This window comes from Dermacentor silvarum, chromosome 7 (assembly GCF_013339745.2).
Source record: "Dermacentor silvarum isolate Dsil-2018 chromosome 7, BIME_Dsil_1.4, whole genome shotgun sequence".
NCBI classification, from domain to species: domain Eukaryota; kingdom Metazoa; phylum Arthropoda; class Arachnida; order Ixodida; family Ixodidae; genus Dermacentor; species Dermacentor silvarum.
In genome coordinates this window covers 137,412,943-137,422,139 of record NC_051160.1, presented here as the reverse complement: position 1 = coordinate 137,422,139, position 9,197 = coordinate 137,412,943, and positions in this window count along the sequence as shown.

The window sequence follows — 9,197 nt, the reverse complement described above, 5'->3', positions numbered from 1 at the left end:
TTAGTAGAGAGCTATACGGAGTAAGGATAGTAGTTTTATAAGCAGTATAAACTTGGACATGCGGCAGCAACAGCAACGCGTAGAACTGTTGTCGACTCCTCGGCGTTTTTCCCGCGTTCGCACCGAACGCGTGCGGCGTTGGTGACTGTTGCAGGTGCCTCTGGGGGCGGCTCGAAGGTTTTCGACGGGATCAGAATGGGGCACTCGTCGAGCAGCGTCGGAAGTCTTTACAACCTTCTCCCCTCGCAACGTTTTCATATAAATAGGCATTTGGTGCCGCAGCTAAACGTGGTCTCCCCTCCCTTCCTCCCGTCCTCCCACGGCCTCTCGCGCGCACTATATATATATATATATATATATATATATATATATATATATATGGTGTGATTGTAGGAAGAAAGAGACGCTTACTTCTGCAGCCTTTCAGGGAGCACGGCGCAGAACGCGCGTTTGCTCTCCGTCGTGCGTTCGCTCCCCGTGAAAGCGCGCGTCCCTCGCGTCCTTACACTCGCACATACAGCATACGGCGCGCGATGTCGATTTCATCGCCGTTGACGTCATACTGAACCTCAAGGCGACGGAGACGGCGACGCCGACGGCAGAAATCGACTTTGGAGTGTCCATATAATTGCTATCGCAATATTATGTGGTGTAGCTGTTTTAGCCTGCTGATGCCTTAATTCACGACGTAAATGGTTATGGAGAAGCACAAGTACCCTTTATTGCACACGCCGAACTTATGTTTTCAGAAGCCAGCATTACCCACATCTACATCTGAAATGCGACAAGAGTTCAGGTGATAGAGTAAGCTGCAAATACGCACTAAGTGATCCGGAAAGATTAAAGATGACTACTGCGAAATAGGAAAATTATTTTTGTTTTTGAAATGCAAATAATACACTAGAATAGTAGCAGTATACAGAATAATCCGTGTCGCTCTTCAGGGAGAGCTTTCATGTGAATTCCTGCCCTTGCGCGCTGCATATTTCAATTTATATATATGTACAGTCTAAAACAATTGGAATACGAACAAGCTAGGGCTAGCTAGGGTGCGTTATTTTGTTTTTTACTTCAGCAATATATGTAATATTATCACGATTATGGTTGCTACGCTTATTGTGGGGCTTTTACCATCTTTGGCAACAGTATAAGTAGTGGCTTGAAAACGCGGTCTCGGGTTAGTGCTTGCGAAAGGTGTTCTGCTTTAAAATTTCTTGCTTCGGTTTCATTTGTCCACGACTGAACTTGTTAACGAGTGCCTATTCTATGTTTTAATAGCGTTTTGTGTGGTGGCATCTAACTTGCAAGAGTGTGTGTAAAACACCACAAAAATGTAAAGTAAATGGTACAAGATTTATTCAGATCAATGCAGGTTCCAACAACATTGACGTTTTGCCTATCGCACATGTTTTCGGTGACTTGTAATAATATTCCTAATGATGACTCTATACTCGGGAAATAAATGGCAACACAAACAGTGAAACAAGGAATAGGACAGGCTCTGACTCAGCGTAGAGCCTGTACAGTAAGACAGTGACGTACAAAGAGAAAAAGCTGGTGTTCTAGTGGAAAAATTTGCATGGAAATTCAAAACATAGCGACCACTATTTAGATCACCACCACTCTGGTGATGTGTGCATATTTGCATTTAAGAAAATCAATTTCCCAGGTGGCAGCTTTCCTGTCCATTCGTTGCCTATCATACAGGATTCTTTTTTTAGTGTACAGAATTTATACAGAAAAGCTCTGAGCGTAGCGAACGTGGCATTTCTGTAAAGTAGCTGTCTAGTGGAGACGAACCTACTTTGCCGCTATTATCGTGAGTTATAAAACAGTTAAGAAATTCGAACTAATTGAATTTTTTAGTTCTATGATGTGGGTAGCTTAAATATCAAATTTGCAGCCGGTCAAATTTGAATGCCCACCAATAAAGAAAACCTAGAAAATTGTGCCTCATTCAATATATTCTTCAGTGAATTTTAACGCTCAATCCAGGCAACATCGAAAACGAGCGCATCGGGAGTGCAGAAAAGGCAGCCCCGCTATCTTATCAGAAAGAAACGCTCCGTGACGGAAAAGTGCGACGAAGTTTGAAACTGAAAATCGCGGCAGATACTGATACGGCACGTTTTGCTTGGCAAACCTCTGCCGCGATGTGAAGAATCATTATTTGCCGCGACATGCCGTAATTGATACTATCACGGGATGTTTCCGTGGGACGTAGGAGCGAGGCGCGCTCGGTTTAGATATTGCTTGAATTGAGCTCGAAATTTCACGAAGAATGCCACGAATCACACAATTTTCAAGATTAAAAAGGGGGAGTGCATTCAAATTTGTCGGCGTCTAAGTAGTTTTACGATTCACTTTGCGCGGCCATGAAATAAACGAATGCCTTACGCAGGGAACACGGCGTGACGAACTGTCACGCTCGTGAACACGAACAGAGAAGTCTGTCGCGTGTGTGCGAGGGGAGTAGGTGCGAAAAGTGCGAAACCAGCTCATCCCCGATTGACACGTTTATCGTCGCTTCGGCAGCCTGCCTCTGCTACTTCGTCTGGTTTGCCCTGACGTGTCCTAACAAAGCCATCTGCAGTGGAGGCACCGGAGAAGGAGAATGCCCGGATGGTGAAGGGTATAAGAAAGCCAGCAAGCCGCCACGTGGGAAAGACTTTTTCTCTGCCCTCGCGTGCAGGTGCACGCACGCTGAACGTTTCTTGTATTCTTTTTGGAGGGCATCGCTCACTCGTAACTATGTATTAAACTTCTGTTATCTGTTTTTACGGCCCTTCGTCTTCCCTGCCACACCCTCTCCAATGGTCAACCTGGTTCGAGCTCCAAGCAGACGCTATTGAAGGTTCACCAAACCCCATCCCCGTAACAGTATGCTATTCAAACAACTGCCCTCCCCCCCCGGCACTAATAAAGTAATTATTATGAATTTCGGTTACTTGTGTTGAAATTCACGTCATTACATGCAAATTACGTCCGCCTCGCCTAGAACACCTTTACAAATGTCCGCAAAAGATCCGCTACATTGACGTCCGGAGGATGTCCCAGGACCACAGAGAGTCCCGCCCCTGGCGTGAATTGAACATTCATATCCCGCAGACGTTTACTGGACGTAGTGAAAAGTGGTAAAAAAATCTGTGAAAGTTCAAACGTCCGTTTTTGACGTCCGTTGGACTAGACGAGGATGTACAATTCCTTTGCGGCTTATAGTCCTACGGACAGTACGAGCCGTGGATGTTTTCGTACGTCCTGCCGACGTTCTTAATGTCCGGCAAGGAGATGCCGAGGATGTCCCAATGTTGTCTGTTGTCCATTGAATAGCTAAATAATAGCTCGTATATCAAAGAAAAATCCCGAATACCGCCCTCTTGCAGTTACTTCAACTTGCTCGATTCATACATTGTATATCATCTAGCGGGGTGCCCACTTAGGATGAACGTTGTGTGCACCTATAGTACAGCAGCAGGCTAGAATTCCGGGATCGCACACCTCGTCTATCAGTTAGCAAAGCGCTTCAACGGTGGTGCCCTTCTCCATCTTAGTACAAAAATAAGAACTTTCTGTATGACGTAGTATTTAGTGAAGCAATTGCCTTTTCGAAAATATTGCTGTTGGCATGACTTCTTCCTGGGATTCGTACATAATTTTACAGTGGGGCTAGATGGCTTGTTGATTTTATTCGTTGTATACGACGCTTGTTGTAAGGTATCTCATGTGAGAGCAATTTAGGACATGTATCACATGGACATAGAGGTGTCGTACGTGCGTGCATATACTTCCAGGTCATGACAGCAGAAGAATAAGTTACACGCTGGCGTTGTGGACGTTTTGGTTGTGCTGCGCTTGTGCAACTTTCGATGGCCAACGGCTCGCGAAAGGCTTTCGTGCAATGCCGTGGTATAGAGTTACTGTACAACTGCCGATCCGAGGTGATTAGTACATTCTGTTGTGTCTTCAAGTACGCAGTAGCCTACTTGCCAGAACACATGTTTATTGCCACTTGCAATACAACGGAAAAGAACACAAGGCACTTACGTGGCCGTCTTATATAGCTATACAGAGCTACTAATCAGTGACATCACAGACACACACACGCAGGCACGTGCGTTCTATCTCAGATACAACAATTATAGACTTCAGTGACGTCAGAACGCCACTACACGTTCTATCTAAGGGGTGATGACACAACACATTCCATTTCGTTTGCAGGTGGCGGAAGCATAGGAGCCATTGCCCCAGTGAAACGTAGACACTAGAATTTTAGTGCAGCCAGCGTTACCGGCGCGAGAAATATGTAATCCCTGTCTTACGCCGGAGTCGCCCGACCAGAATGCACCGCGTGCTCACTTTACTGGCCGGCAGTAGGGCTATCGTTTTCAATTACACTCTAGTAGGGCCTTAGAGATAGGGTGGCTACCGATAGCACGCTGGCCAGCCGAGCATGGCGGTTCGGGTAGTTCGGGTGCAATTCAGAGAGTGCGCGGAGTTTGCGGCTTGACGGGACAAAAGAGTACTCGCGGGCCACAGACTTGCGCGCACGCGCTGTGGCAACAACTAATTGCCTCAGTTTGCGGGGGCCACGCTCGGTGCGTAGAGTTATATAGGGGGCCGATTTTCGGCACTCGAGCTGGGTAGGCCCGTGTCATGTTTGCGCCATGTCTCGAAGCCACTAAGATTTGCTTGCTGCTGTGTGCATCTGTTAAGGCGGAGGGAACAATGACTAGCTCGTCAGGGTAACAGGTTGCTGCACCTATCTCTCTCTGTGTGTCCAGGTGATGACATGTACCGGCTTCACTCAAATAGGCAAAGATTTCAAAGTTTCTCTGGGCCGTGATACAGCGAGAAACATAAAAAGATGGTCTAGTAACATTTTTGTTGATTGGTTATCTCAAAGCCGAGTAGGTGCAGAAGAACAGTCCCTGTGTGTCTTCTTTTGCCTTGTCTCTTAAGCGCGCTGCCGTAAACGCTTCAAGGTGCAATTACCAATTCATGTTAGTGAGTGACGCTATAATTATAGCCTCAAGGCACTTGTTCTTGGCAAAAACTTTCAGTTTAGATACTCTGTAGTCAAAGTACAGGTGGCAGTTGCAAGCCTTTATTTGAAGTCAGAAGGAGGTTAATAATTTTTAATCTACACTAAAAACACACCAAGGAACGGTAACGTCGATTGGTATACACGGTGTTTCGGCGAACATTTTCAAATAATTCTAAAAACTGCCTGTGGCAGATAGCACATTTCTAGTCCATGAGCTGGCATGCTCGAAGAGGCGGATATAACTTGCATAAAAAATTGAAATGCATAATTGATTTATTAACAAAAATTCACGAAATAGGTTTTTAACTAATTAACTTCTGGCACATATTGCAGTTTAGAAATTCTAGTGGGTGAGACTGCAAGGCATATCCACTCGAAAAGAACTTAGTGGATGGCACCATTCAAGAGATATGCGCAGTCAAACTTCAGGTAAAAATGCACTGTTGTTCCGCTTACTTTCTCACCAAAACGTTGTTTTAGGCAGTGAAGCCCAAAGTAACTGGTACGCCAATGCATTTCTCCGCATAGTTCGGGAGTTTATATGACGAAACTGGTGTCATCCTGAGAATTCGATCCAAGTGGATCTGCCTTGCAATATCCCCGGCTAGAATTTGCTAATGCAATATGTGCCATAAGGTAATTAGTTGAAACTTAATTAGTGAATTTTAGCTAATTATTAGATTGTGCATTTCAATTTCTTGTGTGCAAGCAGACCAGCTCACAGACTATAATTGGGTTATCTGCACAGACAATTGATAAATATCTTGAAAGCGTTCACTGAAACACCCGGTATGTTGGACGGCGTGTTGGCTTCAAGTGGGTTAGGTGAATGAATGCAGCAGAGCGTGCACACATTTTCCCATGAATTCTATTAAACACTTATTACTGCTTTCTCTTTGCCCGAGAATCGGCGCACAGGGCGCGATCTTTCAATAAATTTGGACCGCTGATTTATGTCGCGCCATATACCACGCAGGTGGTTTTCCTGGGCGACATGAAGGACATCTTAACTAGCTGCCGTCGCACAAGGGTTGCCGAGTATGGAGCCGGAGCTTGAAACATTCTTGGGGCCGCAACATTCATATGGGGATGGATTACCCGCGAAGCGGTTTAGGCTGCATTCATGGGCAGCATACATTATAAAATCCTGCACTGTTTTTTCATACGGCACCACACTACGCCGACTCAAGCGCCGCTGCGGTCACCGCACCCCCGACGCATCTGCCGCAACCGCTGCTGCAGCCACCGCCAGCACCTCCGACGCGCGGGACGTTATAACCACAGAAGCGCAGACACACGGGCGCCGTCGCCACACTCTTTTCCTCCCTCCCCCTACCCGTCTCCATTCCTGCCCATGCGCCGTGAGACGGACGTAAGCCGCCCATGGTTTGCGTCCCTGGACACGCATTGGGGGATGCATACGGAAGCTAGAGATAAACAGCTACGCTGTAAAAAGAAAATAAGGAAAGCAGCTTCGAGAGCGCTAGATGACGTGGTGGAATAGTTACGATTGGCAACGCGGTGATTGTGCAGAAGAAGGATGCGTATTGTACCGAAAAGTCGGCTATGCAGAAGTTTCATGCACGGTTAATTGGTGGATGCATATTTCGACATGTCTTGCGACCTTTACTTTTACGATTTGAAGTTTTCCGCTGTTCCTAGAAGCTATGAAGCTCAGCTTGTATATGTAGAGTGAGGCCGCATGTGGTGAACAGTAATATCATTCTGATTACCTCTTGCCATATCAGTGTTCTGACCGATGCGGTCTCTTCTATGAACCGCTTTTATGGAAAGAGTTCTAAGCGCGCAGCATTCTTAAACATCGCTCATGGAGTGCCACTACTTTTGGTAACGATAGTTCAATGTTCGTCTTTGTGGGCAGGGAAAAAGAAAAAGAAAACGTGCCAAATTAAGGACGTATTTCTGTGCAGACTTGCACTCACAATATACTTAATGGTAAGGAGTATTTTTTCAATTATCGTATCAAAGTGTTTTTAATTGTGACTTCACCCCACCTCAAAAAGGCATGGACTTACAGAAATTTACTTCCAGTGTTGGTCTGTGCAATCGGCTCGTCCGGGGAGGGATATGCTAACTAAAGTCCTTCGTGTGCATTTTTCGAATGCATACACTTGTATGTATATGTTTACGTTATGAATACATGTTTCCGCGCAGACACTAATACATTTCATTTTGTAGAAGGAACTCCGCATACCGGTTGCGTCTCCAGAATCTAACGCAGTTGGTAGGCGTCATGCGAAGTTTAAAGAATACTCTCGAAATATTACGCCAAGCGGAGAGCAGGCTACGCGGACATATAGTTCGATGGGGAGTAGTGACTGCCTAAACATTTGTTCTTGTATTACTCCACTCCATATATACGCGCATCTTTTGTCTGCAAATGGGTCTTCTGAGCATAATAGCACAATTGTGCTATTTAAATTGCAACTGAAAGCGAAGGTGCAAGACCGAAGACACGCGCACCGTTAATGTTCTGCATGCTAGAAAGCAGCAGCGAGGGCCTTTTGGAGCAAACGCTGGCTCATCTGCCCCTAAGCTCGAGGCGACAATAAAGCGACCATCTGCCGAAGGAAACGGGTAACGACCCTCGAATGAAATAGTACGAAATTTGTCGCATCCGGTGTTTCGCATCGCGTCGGTAATGAATGGTATGACAAAGAGCGTTTCCGTTAGCGTAAGCTTTTTTTATAGAACCGGAGCAATTTGCAGGGAAGTTTAACTCCCAACAAGAGATGAAGAAGAAAGATTGTGCACGTGGTATACCAACTTGTATTCTTCTAATGACACCTAGGGAAAAATACACAACAACATACGCTGACCGAACGCGCATTTTGGAATCTATGTGGAGCGCAGCCTTTGGAGAAAAAAGGTCGGTCGGATGCTTTGGAATTGTTCATCTTCTGCAACGTGTTTTTTAGAATAGCGATTACGATCATTCCCGGGAAATCAGCAAGACGGGGAGGAGGAGGAAAAGAAGGAAGGAAAGGCAGGCAGGTCCACCAGACGCACGTCCGGTTTGTTACCCTACACGGGGAAGGGGTTTAACGGGATGAAAAGAAGGAAAGGAGAGATAGGGAAGAAGGTATTCTCAGTGCGAATACGTGCGGTTATCCAACACTTCACAATCGGTCATTGAGGCCAGTCGAGTTCATGAATCGTAGAAATGCCCGTGTCGCTTTGTAAGCCTGCGACGCGTGGCGCCATGGTCCACCATCAATATTTGTCTCTGAAAATGGTCTGCTGTTTAATCGGTTTAACACACACCGAAGAACATCGCGTTCGATGTCATTAAGATTACAAAAACACAATAGAGCACAAGACGGGGAATCCCGCACTACACAAACCACATGATCCACGCGGCCGTGGATTACACGGCCTCTGGATTCGGCCCACTTTTCATAAGGCCATCTCCCGGATGAGCCCCGTTCACTGTTGGACTACCACCTGTACCGGTCCAGCTTACTCGGCAAGGAGCTGATGGAACATACGCGCCGCCCCCAGGCAAAGCAAAGAATAGACAACTTCGTTCTGATATGAAAATTATACGCGTGAAATGCGTAATACTTGTTGCACTGAATATATTTAAGCACACTTTTTCATTGCATTTATTTCCGTAAAGTAGGAGTTCCCAAAATTTACGGCCCTGGGGAACCCAACCAGCCTTCCCAGAGTGCCGCGAAAGTTCTCTCGGCTCCTATACTCATATTTCCCACCGATGGGCTTTCCACGGCCTCGTGATAAATCGTAACAATCGCAAAAGCCTAAAATCGCAAATGGTCGAAACACTATAAAAAACAAGTGCACAAATTATCGAATCACTTAAACAGGGTAATATTCCACCCAAGGGGGATGGCATTGGATTCGTGTTCGCCGCTTGCGGCACCTGGCTGGGGAGCCCCTGCCGTCGTGAACACAGCCTGCTACCAGCACACCTGCAGGGGTATTGTACAGAGGGGGCTTCATATAAACTCATTCTGTATGCGATTGCTGCCCTGTATGTGAGCAATTATTCGGCAAACCAGTACCAGCATATTTGATTGTGTTATTTCGCGCTAACCTGGATAAAATGTCGGAACAAATTTATAGTGTACGTAGATTGTAAACATGTATCAATGAACTTCCCCATGCCACG